Genomic DNA, 13,315 nt, shown 5'->3' on the forward strand with positions numbered 1-13,315 from the left:
ACCTTGTGCACAGGTGTTTAATGTGAAAACTTATACAGTGGTTAGCACTGTTGCTTTACAGAACCAGTGTCCCAGGTTCGATTCCCGGCTGGGTCACTGTCTGTGCGGAGTCTGCACGTTCTCCCCGTGTGTGCGTGGGTTTCCTACGGGTGCTCCTGTTTCCTCCCACAGTCCAAAGACGTGCTGTTAGGTGGATTGGACATTCTGAATCCTCCCTCTGTGTACCCGAACAGGCGCCGGAATGTGGCGACTGGGGGATTTTCACAGTAACTTCATTGCAGTGCTAATGTAAGCCTACTTGTGACAATAATAACGATTATTATTATTTGCTATTGGCTGCTGTCAGAGGCAGGGGTGAAGGGAGATGGAGGCCTCCAGGGGGCATTGCTGGCAGAGGGCAGCAAACTCACAACTCCACACCTCTATCGTCCCAAGTGAATGGTGATGGCTGACAAGGTATTGTGCGGCTCGTCTTTCAATACAAGGCAATCGTGCCTATAGAGTCTCAAGGGTAATGGAGGCAGGTTGAATGGTGTGTGAGGGAGGGTTCTGACATGTGGCTCTGATCACCCCAGTCACAGGGCAATGTCTCCACGTGCAGTCATGTATGAACGGGAGGAACATGCACCCCTGTTCCTCCAGGATATCCTTCACCTGGAAGGGGTGGGCTGGGGATGCCATGTCTAGACGGAGGTCGGGTGAAGGGCTCAGCACTGGAATGCTGGTTTCCAGATGGAGGTGAACCTAAATGAAATATGCTCACCACATTTATCGCTTCAATTTGTTGACAGATCCATTGAGGCCCGGATGATGCAGGATGCGGGCAATCCGGTCTTTCTACTGGCTCCCACCAAGATGAGGAGGAGGGGTGTCTGTTGTAGGTTGGCACAGGGCCAGGAGCAGCAAGAGGCAGTGAGGTGTTTTCCAACAGCTCTTTGCACTAAGAGCAGATAAAGTATCATGGCTGATGAGATAGTGGACTCATCTCCACTTCACTATCTGACCCCATAGCCCTTGGTTCACTTGTCAATTAAAGATCTGTCAAACTCAGCTTGTAAATGTACAAAACCCAGCCTCCACTACTCCTCTGGGAAGAGAATTTCGAACACCATCGACCCTCTGAGAAATTAATTCCTCCTCATCCCTGAATTAAATGGGAGACCCCTTGGGCAGGATTCTCCGACCCCCCGCCGGGTCGGAGAATCGTCGGGGGCAGCGTGAATCCCGCCCCGCCGGCCAGCGAATTCTCCGGCACCGGAGATTCGGCGGGGGTGGGAATCGCGCCGCACCGGCTGGCGGGACGGTAACCACAACGGGATGGGCCGAAGTCCCGCTGCTGTAATGCCGGTCCCGCCGGCGTGAATTAAACCACCACCCTTACCGGCGGGTCCAGGCATCGTGAGGGGGCTCCGGGGGTCCTGGGGGGGGGGGGGCGCGGGGCGATCTGGCCCCCAGGCGTGCCCCCAAGGTGGCATGGCCCGCGATCGGGGCCCACCGATCTGCGGGCGGGCCTGTGCCGTGGGGGCACTCTTTTACTACGCATTGGCCGTGCAGATCTCCGCGATGGCTGACGTGTAGGTGACCCTCCCCCTGCGCATACGCGGGGATTATGCCAGCAGCCGCTGACGCTCCCGCGCTTGCACGGACTTCCGCCGGCCGGCAGAGTCCCTTCGGCCCCGGCTGGCCTGGCGCCAAAGGCCTTCCCCGGCGGGACAGCAACTACTCCGGCGCGGGCCGAGCCCCTAAAGGTGAGGGCTTGGCCCCGAAAGGTGGGGAGAAATCCGCACCTTTGGGGCGGCCCGACGCCGGAGAGGTTCCCGGCACTCCATCCCGCCGGGACCCCCCGCCCCGCCGGAGTAGGGGAGAATCCCGCCCCTTATTTTTAAACTGTGTCCCGAGTTCCAGATTCCCCATGAGGAGAAATGTACTCTTAGCATCTATCCTGTCCAGTCCACTCAGAATGGTGTATGTTTCAATGAGATCACATCTCATTCTTCTCAATTCCAATGAGGAAAGTGCCAACCCGCTCAACATTTCCCCATAAACCAACCCCTTTGTCCAGGAATCAGCCGAGTGTATCTTCTCTGACCAGCCTCCAATGTGAGTGTATCCTGAAGGTGACCACAGACAGTATTCTTGGTGCAGCTCACTAAAGCTCTGGATAGTTCTTCATTTAGATTTATACTCCATCCCTCTTTTGATAAAGATCAATGTTCTGTTTGCCTTCCTAATCATTTGCTGCACCAAGTGCTGGCTTTTTGTGATTCCTTTACAAGGACACCCAGGTCCCTCCGTACTGCAGCTTTCTGCCATTTCTCTCCATTTAAGTCATATTCTGCATTTCCATTCCGCCAAAGTGGAGAGCCTCAGATTTTCCCACAATCCAAAGATGTGCAGGCTAGGTGGATTGGCCGTGCTAAATTGCTCCTTCGTGGCCAGAAGGATAGGTGGGGTTACTGGGTTACGGGGATAGGGTGGGGACCTGGACCTAGGTAAGGTACGCTTTTAAAGGGTCAGTGCACATTCGATGGGCTGAATGGCCTCCTTCTGCCCTGTAGCGAATCTATGATCTACTCCCTCTGCCACATTTTGTTTTTTTATTCTTGCTTGGGATGTGGGTGTTGCTGGCTGGGCCAACATTTGTTCCCTTGAACTGAGTAAATCGCTTATTGTCACAAGTAGGCTTCAATGAAGTTACTGTGAAAAGCCCCTAGTCACCACATTCCGGCGCCTGTTCGGGGAGGCTGTTACGGGAATTGAACCGTGCTGCTGGCCTGCCTTGGTCTGCTTTCAAAGCCAGCGATTTAGCCCAGTGTGCTAAACAGCCCCAGTGGAGGAGACAGCCCCAGCCCCAGCTGAAGGAGACCCAGAAGGAGTGGCTTGTTGGGCTATTTCTGACGGTATTTAAGAGTTAACCACACCCCTGTGTGGGTCTGAAGTCACATGTAGGCCAGACTGGTTAAGAAAGGCAGATTTCCTTCCTTAAAGGGCGTTAGTGAACCAGATGGGTTTTTACGGCAATCATTTCACGGTCACCATTATGGAGACTAGTTTTATATTCAATATTTATTCACTGAAAGTTAAATTCCACCAGCTGGAGAAGTTGGATTTGATCCCATGTACCAGAGCCTGAACATCGGGATTACTAGTCCAGTAATGGTACCCCTGTACCACCGTCTCCCCATTCACTTTGCCGTTATATTTTATTTTCTTTATATCCCGAGACAATTGATCGGGCCTTGCTTATAAAATACACAACACTAAAATCACTAGCTGACAGGAAGAAGTGTGGTTAACTGGGGAGGGGGCTGGAAGAGATCAGGAGGTAATGTGTGGAAGATGACGCTGTTGTGGTAATGTAACTCGGCAGTAATCCAGAGGCCCGGGCTAATGGTCTGGGGACATGGATTGAAATCTCATCACCACAGTTGGTAAAATACAAACTGGGTTGATAAATCTGGAATTGAAAGCTGGTCTCAGTAATAGTGATCATGAAACTATCATCGATGGTCATAACAAAAAATGGATAACCAAATGCATGAAAGGTGTTAAGAAAGCTTGGTCAAGGACTTCCGGTTGCGGCGATGCGGAGCTAAGCCGCGCGTTTCGGCAGCTCCCGCGAAAACGGACTTTCGGGCTCTCCAGAGGAGCCCCAACGGAGCTTTTTTTTGACTGATCCCGTGTGGGAAGGAGCAGGGAGGTGTCCCCCTCCCCCCCCACAATATTTGGCAGGGAGCAGCGGTGGAGCAACGAGGAAAGAGGCCATGGAGCAGAGAACAAAACGAGGGGAAGAAGGCAAGATGGCGAAGGGCCGAGTGCAGGCAGCGTGGGACCAGACCAGCAGGAGTTCTTCATGAGATAGAACATAGAACGATACAGCGCAGTACAGGCCCTTCGGCCCACGATGTTGTACCGAAACAAAAGCCATCTAACCTACACTATGCCATTATCATCCATATGTTTATCCAATAAACTTTTAAATGCCCTCAATGTTGGCGAGTTCACTACTGTTGCAGGTAGGGCATTCCACGGCCTCACCACTCTTTGCGTAAAGAACCTACCTCTGACCTCTGTCCTATATCTATTACCCCTCAATTTAAAGCTATGTCCCCTCGTGCCAGCCATTTCCATCCGCGGGAGAAGGCTCTCACTGTCCACCCTATCTAACCCCCTGATCATTTTGTATGCCTCTATTAAGTCTCCTCTTAACCTTCTTCTCTCCAACGAAAACAACTTCAAGTCCATCAGCCTTTCCTCATAAGATTTTCCCTCCATACCAGGCAACATCCTGGTAAATCTCCTCTGCACCCGCTCCAAAGCCTCCACGTCCTTCCTATAATGCGGTGACCAGAACTGTATGCAATACTCCAAATGCGGCCGTACCAGAGTTTTGTACAGCTGCAACATGACCTCCTGACTCCGGAACTCAATCCCTCTACCAATAAAGGCCAATACTCCATAGGCCTTCTTCACAACCCTATCAACCTGGGTGGCAACTTTCAGGGATCTATGTACATGGACACCTAGATCCCTCTGCTCATCCACACTTCCAAGAACTTTACCATTAGCCAAATATTCCGCATTCCTGTTATTCCCTCCAAAGTGAATCACCTCACACTTCTCTACATTAAACTCCATTTGCCACCTCTCAGCCCAGCTCTGCAGCTTATCTATGTCCCTCTGTAACCTGCTACATCCTTCCACACTGTTGACAACACCACCGACTTTAGTGTCATCTGCAAATTTACTCACCCACCCTTCTGCGCCTTCCTCTAGGTCATTGATAAAAATGACAAACAGCAACGGCCGCAGAACAGATCCTTGTGGTACGCCACTTGTAACTGAACTCCATTCTGAACATTTCCCATCAACCACCACCCTCTGTCTTCTTTCAGCTAGCCAATTTCTGATCCACATCTCTAAATCACCCTCAATCCCCAGCCTCCGTATTTTCTGCAATAGCCTACCGTGGGGAACCTTATCAAACGCTTTACTGAAATCCATATACACCACATCAACTGCTCTACCCTCGTCTACCTGTTCAGTCACCTTCTCAAAGAACTCGATAAGGTTTGTGAAGCATGACCTACCCTTTACAAAGCCATGCTGACTATCCCTGATCATATTATTCCTATCTAGATGATTATAAATCTTGTCTCTTATAATCCCCTCCAAGACTTTACCCACTACAAACGTCAGGCTCACCGGTCTATAGTTGCCGGGGTTGTCTCTGCTCCCCTTTTTGAACAAAGGGACCACATTTGCTATCCTCCAGTCCTCTGGCACTATTCCTGTAGCCAATGATGACATAAAAATCAAAGCCAAAGGTCCAGCAATCTCTTCCCTGGCCTCCCAGAGAATCCTTGGATAAATCCCATCAGGCCCCGGGGACTTAGCTATTTTCAGCCTGTCCAGAATTGCCAACACCTCTTCCCTACGTACCTCAATGCCATCTATTCTAATAGCCTGGGTCTCAGCATTCTCCTCCACAACATTATCTTTTTCCTGAGTGAATACTGATGAAAAATATTCATTTAGTATGTCGCCTATCTCTTCAGACTCCACACACAACTTCCCATCCCTGTCCTTGACTGGTCCTACTCTTACCCTAGTCATTCGTTTATTCCTGACATACCTATAGAAAGCTTTTGGGTTTTCCTTGATCCTACTTGCCAAATACTTCTCATGTCCCCCCCTTGCTCGTCTTAGCTCTCTCTTTAGATCCTTCCTCGCTACCTTGTAACTATCCATCGCCCCAACTGAAACTTCACACCTCATCTTCACATAGGCCTCCTTCTTCCTCTTAACAAGAGATTCCACTTCTTTGGTAAACCACGGTTCCCTCGCTCGACGCCTTCCTCCCTGCCTGACCGGTACGTACTTATCAAGAACACGCAGTAGCTGATCCTTGAACAAGCTCCACTTATCCAGTGTGCCCAACACTTGCAGTCTACTTCTCCAACCTATCCCCCCCCAAGTCACGTCTAATGGCATCATAATTGCCCTTCCCCCAGCTATAACTCTTGCCCTGCGGTGTATACTTATCCCTTTCCATCACTAACGTAAACGTCACCGAATTGTGGTCACTGTCCCCAAAGTGCTCTCCTACCTCCAAATCCAACACCTGGCCAGGTTCATTACCCAAAACCTTGCGTGATGTGTGGAGGTGCCGAAAAAGGAGGTGCTGGCGCCGATGTTGTTGGCGATCGAGGGGTTGGAGGAGACCCAGACGACCCAGGCGGTGGAGCTTCGTGAGGTGAAAGACAAAATGAATGACAACGAGGATGAGATCCTGGGCCTGGCGGTAAAAATGGAGGCGCACGAGGCGGTGCACAGGAGGTGGGCCGAGAGAATTGAGGTCCTGGAGAACAGGTCGAGGAGGAAGAACCTCCGGATTCTGGGTCTTCCTGAAGGAGTGGAGAGAACTGATGCCGGGGCGTACGGGAGCACGATGCTCCATTCGCTGATGGGTGCGGAGGCCCCTCCAACCCCCCTGGAACTGGAAGGGGCTCACCGGGTCCTGGCGAGGAGACCCAAGGCTGATGAGCCGCCAAGGGCGATAGTGGCAAGGTTCCATCGCTTTGTGGATAAAGAAAGTGTGCTGAGAGGGGCCAAGAAGGTGCGGAGCAGCAGATGGGAGAACGCGGTGATCCGAGTATACCAGGATTGCGGAGGTGGCAAAGAGGAGAGCTGGCTTCAACCGGGCCAAGGCAGTGCTGCATAGAAAAAGAGTCAGGTTCGGCATGCTGCAGCCTGCGCGACTGTGGGTCACTTACTAGGACAGACACCATTATTTTGAAACGCCAGAAGAGGCTTGGACCTTTATACAGACGGAAAAACTGGACTCGAGCTGAGGGGATGTGGTTGTATATGGGGTTGTAAATATGGGTAAAGAATATTTTGTGGATGGGATGATGGATGGGGATGTGGGTAGAGTTCTGGTTAAAATTCCTAAAATTTACTTTTTTCCTTTCTGTAGACAAAATGATGATGATGGGGAATGTCCCTGGAGGGAGGTGAGACTCAGGGATGAGGGAACTGGGATGATGGCCGCAACAGGAGCTGCGCCACAGGGGGCGGGGCTGGTTCAGGAAAGCGCGGGCTTTTTTCCCGCGCCAAAAGGGGGATGGAGGAAGGTAAGGAGGAGGAGAGACTCCCACACGGGGAGATCAACGGGAAGGCGGGGGAAGCCGGGGTCAGCAGAGGTCAGCTGACTCACGGAAGTAATATGGGGGGAGCAAAAGTGCTAGATGTGGATCTAGCGGGGGGGGGGGGGGTGGGGGGGGGATTCTAGGGTTGCTGCTGCACTGTCCGAGGGGGAACGGAAAATGGAAGAGGTGGTCGGGGCGGGGGTTCCCCACCTGGGGGACTGGAGGAAGTGGGAAGCGCGAGCACGGGACTGGCCTAAGATAGGAGATGGCTAGTCGGGGGGGGGGGGGGGGGGGGGGGGGGGGGGTAACCCCCCAATCCGGCTGATCACGTGGAATGTGAGAGGCCTAAATGGGCCGGTTAAGAGGGCCCGAGTGTTCGCGCACTTAAAGGGACTGAAGGCAGACGTGGCCATGCTTCAGGAGACACATCTGAAGGTGGAAGATCAGGTCAGGTTAAGGAAGGGATGGGTAGGACAGATGTTCCATTCGGGGCTGGATGCGAAGAATAGAGGGGTGGCCATACTGGTGGGAAAGCAGGTGTCGTTTGAGCCCAAGAACATAGTAGCGGACAATGGAGGCCGATACGTGATGGTGAGTGGTAGGTTGCAGGGGACAGGGGTAGTATTGGTAAATGTATACGCCCCGAACTGGGACGATGCTGGATTCATGAAACGGATGTTGGGGCGTATTCCAGAACTGGAGGTAGGGAGTTTGATAATGGGGGGGGATTTCAACACGGTGCTGGACCCAACATTAGATCGTTCCAGATCTAGGACGGGGAGGAGGCCAGCTGCGGCCAAGGTGCTCAGGGGGTTTATGGAAAAGATGGGGGGAGTAGATCCGTGGAAATTTGCCAGACCTTTAGCCAGAGAATTTTCTTTTTTCTCCCACATACATAAGGCCTACTCACGGATAGATTCTTTTGTTTTGGGCAGGGCACTGATCCCAAAAGTGGAGGAACGGAGTATTCAGCCATAGCCATTTCAGACCACGCCCCGCACTGGGTGGAGCTGGAGCTGGGGGAGGAGAGGGACCAACGCCCGTTGTGGAGGTTGGATGTGGGACTGCTGGTAGACGAGGAAGTGTGCGGGAGGGTGCGGGGGTGTGTTGAAAGATATCTGGGGCGTCATTCTCCGAACCCCCAGCGGGTCGGCAAATGGCCGTTTGCCGCCGTGAATCCCGCCCCCGCTGGTTGCCGAAGTCTCCGGTACCTGGTATTCGGCGGGGGTGAGAATCGGGCCGCGCCGGTTGGCGGGCCCCCCCGCTGGATTCTCCGGCCTGGATGGGCCGAAGTCCCGCCCAGAAATTGCCTGTCCCGCCGGCGTAAATTAGAGTACCTATTTACCGGCGGGACAAGGCGGCGTGGGCGGGCTCCGGGGTCCTGGGGGGGGCGCGGGACGATCTGACCCCGGGGGATGCCCCCACGGTGGCCTGGCCCGCGATCGGGGCCCACCGATCCACGGGCGGGCCTGTGCCGTGGGGGCACTCTTTCCCTTCCGCCTCCGCAACGGTCTCCACCATGGCGGAGGCGGAAGAGACTCTCCCCACTGCGCATGCGCAGGAAACTGTTAGGGCCGCTGACGCTCCCGCGCATGCGCCGCCCCGACATGTCATTTCCGCGCCAGCTGGCGGGGCAACAAAGGTCGTTTCCGCCAGCTGGCGGGGCGGAAATCCCTCCGGCGCCGACCTAGCCCCTCAATGTTGGGGCTCGGCCCCCAAAGATGCGGAGCATTCCGCACCTTTGGGGCGGCGCGATGCCCGTCTGATTGGCGCCATTTTGGGCGCCAGTCGGCGGACATCGCGCCGTTTGGGGAGAATTTCGCCCCTGGAGACTAACGACAACGGGGAGGTGCAGGTGGGAGTAGTATGGGAGGCGCTGAAGGCGGTGGTCAGGGGAGAGTTAATCTCCATCAGGGCTCACAGGGTGAAGAGCGAGGGCAGGGAAAGGGAGAGGTTAGTGGGGGAGATTTTAAGGGTGGACAGGAGCTATGCAGGGGCTCCGGATGAGGGACTACTCAGGGAGAGAAAAAGTCTCCAGACGGACTTTGACCTGTTGACCACAGGGAAGGCAGAGGCACAGTGGAGGAAGGCACAGGGGGCGATATATGAATATGGGGAGAAGGCGAGCCGGATGCTGGCACACCAGCTCCGTAAGAGGATGGCAGCGAGGGAGATAGGTGGAGTCAAGGATGGCAGGGGAACTACGGTGCGGAGTGCAGGGAAAGTGAATGAGGCTTTTAAGGCCTTTGACGAGGAACTGTATAGGTCCCAGCCCCTAGGGGGAAAAGAGGGAATGCAGCGATTCTTGGATCAGTTGAGGTTCCCAAGGGTGGAGGAGCAGGAGGTGGCTGGTCTGGGGGCGCCAATTGGGGTGGAGGAGCTGGTTAAAGGACTGGGGAGCATGCAGGCAGGGAAGGCCCCGGGGCCGGATGGGTTCCCGGTGGAGTTCTACAGGAAGTATGTAGACCTGTTAGCCCCGTTGCTGGTAAGGACCTTCAATGAATCAAGGGAGGGGGGGACCCTGCCCCCGACAATGTCGGAGGTGGCGATCTCTTTGATCTTAAAGCGGGATAAGGACCCACTGCAATGTGGGTCGTATAGACCGATCTCGCTCCTTAATGTAGATGCTAAGTTGCTGGCAAAAATGTTGGCCATGAGGATTGAGGACTGTGTTCCGGGGGTGATTCACGAGGACCAGACGGGATTCGTAAAGGTAGGCAGCTAAACACTAATGTGCGAAGGCTCTTAAATGTTATAATGATGCCATCGGTGGAGGGAGAAGCGGAGATAATGACAGCCATGGACGCGGAGAAAACCTTTGATCGGGTAGAGTGGGAATATCTCTGGGAAGTGTTGAGGAGGTTTGGGTTCGGGGGAGGGTTTATTAGTTGGGTTAAGCTCCTGTATAAAGCCCCGGTGGCGAGTGTGGTCACGAACCGGCGGAGGTCGGAGTATTTCCGGCTGTATCGAGGGACGAGGCAGGGGTGCCCCCTGTCCCCTCTGCTGTTCGCATTAGCAATTGAACCTTTGGCCATGGCGTTACGGGAGTCGGGGAAATGGAAGGGGGTGGTTCGAGGGGGAGAGGAACATCGAGTGTCGCTGTATGCAGACGACCTGTTGCTGTATGTGACGGACCCAGTGGAGGGGATGGTTGAGGTAATGCAGATCCTACGGGAGTTTGGAGACTTTTCGGGCTATAAGCTCAATGTGGGAAAGAGTGAGCTCTTTGTGATCCATCCGGGGGACCAGGGAAGAGGGATAGAGGACCTACTGCTGAGGAGGGCGGAAAGGAGCTTTCGATATTTGGGGATTCAGGTAGCTAGGAGTTGGGGGCACTGCATAAACTCAATTTGACGCGATTGGTGAAACAGATGGAGGAGGATTTTAAAAGGTGGGACATGTTGCCACTCTCGCTGGCGGGTAGGGTACAGTCGTTAAAATGGTGGTCCTCCCGAGATTTCTTTTTGTATTCCAATGCCTCCCAATTGTGATCACTAAGGCCTATTTTCAGAGGGTAAGCAGGAGCATTACGGGATTTGTGTGGGTGAGCAAGACCCCGCGGGTAAGGAGGGGGTTCTTGGAGCGTAGCAGAGATAGAAGAGGGTTGGCATTGCCGAATTTGGGTGGTTATTATTGGGCAGCCAACGTGGCAATGATCCGTAAGTGGGTGATGGAGGGAGAGGGGGCGGCGTGAAAGAGGTTGGAGATGGCGTCCTGCAAAGGAACGAGCCTGGGGGCGCTGGTGACGGCACCGCTGCCGCTCTCGCCGACAAGGTATACTACGAGCCCAGTGGTGGCGGCAACGCTAAAGATCTGGGGGCAGTGGAGACGGCACATGGGTGCAACGGGAGCCTCGGTGTGGTCCCCAATCAGAGACAACCATCGGTTTGTCCCAGGAAGGATGGATGGGGGATTTCAGAGCTGGCATCGGGTAGGGATTAGAAGAATGGGGGACCTGTTCATTGACGGGACGTTTGCGAGCTTAGGGGCGCTGGAGGAGATGTTTGGGCTACCCCCAGGAAACGCTTTCAGGTACATGCAAGTCAGGGCGTTTGTGAGGCGGCAGGTGAGGGAATTTCCGCTACTCCCGGCACAGGGGATTCAAAATAGGGTGATCTCGGGCGTATGGGTCGGGGAGGGCAAGGTGTTGGCGATATACCAGGAGATGAAAGAAGAGGGGGAGGCTTTGGTAGAGGAACTGAAGGGTAAATGGGAGGAGGAGTTGGGGGAGGAGATTGAGGAGGGGCTATGGGCTGATGCCCTAAGTAGGGTTAATTCCTCTTCCTCGTGTGCCAGGCTTAGCCTGATACAATTTAAGGTGGTTCATAGAGCGCATATGACGGGGGCGAGGCTGAGTAGGTTCTTTGGGGTGGAGGACAGATGTGGGAGGTGCTCAGGAAGCCCGGCGAACCATGTCCATATGTTTTGGTCATGCCCGGCACTGGAGGGGTTCTGGAGGGGAGTTGCGGGAACAGTATCTCAGGTGGTGAAAGTCCGGGTCAAGCCAAGCTGGGGGCTAGCACTATTTGGTGTAGTGGACGAGCCGGGAGTGCAGGAGGCGAAAGAGGCCGGCATTCTGGCCTTTGCGTCCCTAGTAGCCCGGCGAAGGATCTTGCTAATGTGGAAGGAGGCGAAGCCCCCCAGTGTGGAGGCCTGGATAAATGATATGGCAGGGTTTATCAAGTTAGAGAGGATAAAGTTTTCCTTGAGAGGGTCTGTGCAGGGGTTCTACAGGCGGTGGCAACCGTTCCTAGACTATCTCGCGGAGCGTTAGATGAAGGTCGGACAGCAGCAGCAGCAACCCGGGGGGGGGGGGGGGGGTGAGGGGGGGACATCGTTGTTGTGGGGGGGGGGTGGTTCCTGTGGGGGGCATGTGAGCAAGAAAGCACATGAATGATCCGGAAACTGACATGTACGGGAAGAATCCAATGTACAAAGTTCTGTATTTTATTGACTTGCCATGTTCATGTCTTGCCACGCGAGTTCTTTTTCTTTTCTTTGTTACGGGGGGGGGGGGGGGGGGGGGGGGGGGGGGTTGTTTTTAAGGTGGAAAATATTGTTATTGAAAAATTCTTAATAAAAATATATTTTTAAAAAAAGAAAGCTTGGTCAAAGAAGTGGGTTTTTGGAGTAACTTCAAAGGGGAATGGGATGGTGGGAGGTATAGTGGGTTAGGACGATAATTTCAGAGAGTGAAATCTCAACACGTGAAGGTCTGGTCACTCATTCTGGAATGAAGGGAGGCAGGAGAGGAACGGAGAATTCGATTGTTTGTATAGGCTGCAGAGCCTGCAGAGACCTGCTTCGCCGTGCTTTGGAAGAAGTATAACTACAATAACAGGACAGTATCAGACTTCACATGCCTCCAGATGACTGCTCAAGCTGCTTCCTTTGACCTTCCTGGCTATATACTCTGGACGTGCTACTTTGCTTAAAGCACCATTAAAGAGTTGCACCTCCAAACTATTGGATCAAAGATTGTTATTTTCAGTGAAAGTTCGATCATTGAAATGTTATTTGGGCCAAGCATACCGTGTGATTGAGGGAAACACCGCCTCATTTCAGAGTTAGTTCTGAGATGACTGGATTTTCAGTTAGGATTAGCCTTGCAGTTAAAATCTAAAGATTGAAAGCCCAGAGGAACTTTCTGTGAATTCAGTGAATTACAGCCTGTTCATGTTTTTTGTGACTGTGTTAAAATGCTTTGAATCATTCTGCTATGAAAATGGAGGCAGTTCAGCATTTGGTGATTAATAAAATATCCACGCTTATTTCACAGAACAGAAACCACAGTGTGTTGACAATGCGAGTTTGTTTACAACACAACAAGTAGTCACTGAAAGACCAGCTTAACAAAAAGGAGTTCAAGGGAATTATACTGGCTCAAACATTCGCCCTTTTCTAGGTTAATATTCGGACAAAACCTTGGGCACATCAATAATATCAGCACGGCGATGGTTTAGGGCTCTTTATACTGCCAAGAATTTGCTAAATCTTCAGTAATTAAAAAAAGTAAGTCAACAAGTGTTTCATTTTGGCGCTTAATCATGTCCTTTCCCATGACCCACCGCTATTGTCCAAGGTTTGGATAGCTCTGAAAGTAACGGATTTCTTTTGCCCCAATGAAACAGTTTGAAAGCTGGAAAGAAGCCAGCTACAGTGTC

Source organism: Scyliorhinus torazame, chromosome 16 (genome assembly GCF_047496885.1).
Source record: "Scyliorhinus torazame isolate Kashiwa2021f chromosome 16, sScyTor2.1, whole genome shotgun sequence".
NCBI lineage: Eukaryota > Metazoa > Chordata > Chondrichthyes > Carcharhiniformes > Scyliorhinidae > Scyliorhinus > Scyliorhinus torazame.